The sequence below is a fragment of the Trachymyrmex cornetzi genome, unplaced genomic scaffold (genome assembly GCF_001594075.2).
Source record: "Trachymyrmex cornetzi isolate Tcor2-1 unplaced genomic scaffold, Tcor1.1 scaffold25, whole genome shotgun sequence".
NCBI classification, from domain to species: domain Eukaryota; kingdom Metazoa; phylum Arthropoda; class Insecta; order Hymenoptera; family Formicidae; genus Trachymyrmex; species Trachymyrmex cornetzi.
In genome coordinates, this window is record NW_017297166.1 from 2,131,458 (window position 1) to 2,132,716 (window position 1,259).

Below are 1,259 nucleotides of genomic sequence, written 5' to 3' on the forward strand. Positions count from 1 at the left end.
CTCGCCAGGGCAGCAGCGACACGACGGTAACACCGTGCCACCACGACAAACACCACGATTGTCACGACACACCACGGTTGCCGAAACGAAGAAGAGGAAGGATCTGCAGCCTCTAAAGAAGTACTTTATGTTGGCTCTTTTTCTCTCTTTCTTATTCCCTGCTGCGATTCTTCTCGGTCGATCTTTCCGTGTCTTCTCTGTGTGGGAGCTCCCTTTTATGGACCACGCACGTGTACACGCGGACGACGATTCAGGAAAACGCGACCACTCACATACACACCCATACACGCGTTTCTCGCAGGCACCCACGCACGTCGTGCACCTGCGGACCAACCGCTTGCGAACGACTGAATCGCCGGCGGCGCGTGTTACTCGTTTTAAGTATCGAACCTCCACCACACCGCGTTGTCAGCCGTTGACTCCTCGTCGCTATCGTCCACGTCGACGTCGCCGTGACGTCGTCGCCGCCACTGCCGCCGCCGCCTTCGGTCAACGGGCAGGAGCAGCAGCGGGAGGAGAAAGAGGCAATCGTCAAGTCATGTGGCCGCCGACGAGTGGGGAAGACAACGGAATGATTCTCGTGATGATAGTGTCGCGTGCGCGGCCACGAACGCGGATGTCCGCCGTCGCGCGCGATCACTGCGGCGATCGCGTATGACCTTCCCGATTCGCGGATATTCACACCACACGGACATCCAACACGCGACCTTGTCTCACGCCTCCTGCACGCTGAGTTTCACACGGGGTCTCAACAAGACCGGAGATTTGTCATCGCCTTCTCTCGCCGAGTACCCTCTATATTTCACTTTATTCAAACTGAGCTAACCAACCAGATTTGTCAGGTCTCAGATTGTTGCGTCAAATCGTTTTGCTTAATAAAAAAATCTCAAGCTCAGTCTGATGTTATATCTTCGTCTTGACTTTCGTCCATTGACTTTCCTAGTCACGTCCGCTTATTAAAGATTTTCATATCTTCGTACCTTCATTTCTTCAGCTCGAGATGAATGTTTTGCTACTGGATCTCTCGTATTTCTCGATTGTCTCCTCTCTCTCGTTTCCTTCTCGAGTGTAGCAGAAGAAACGTGCACTTCGCCGGCGTTGGAATTTTTCGCCGACACGACTCAATTACTCGCGCGGCGTCGTCAGCGTTCCCGTTCTTCACGCGTCTATCATACCTCCAGAATTCCTCCTCTTACGCCCGTTTCTTCGGGTGTCAGCAAAGCATCTGGTCAGATCCTCCTTCCGCGCATTTCAATCGT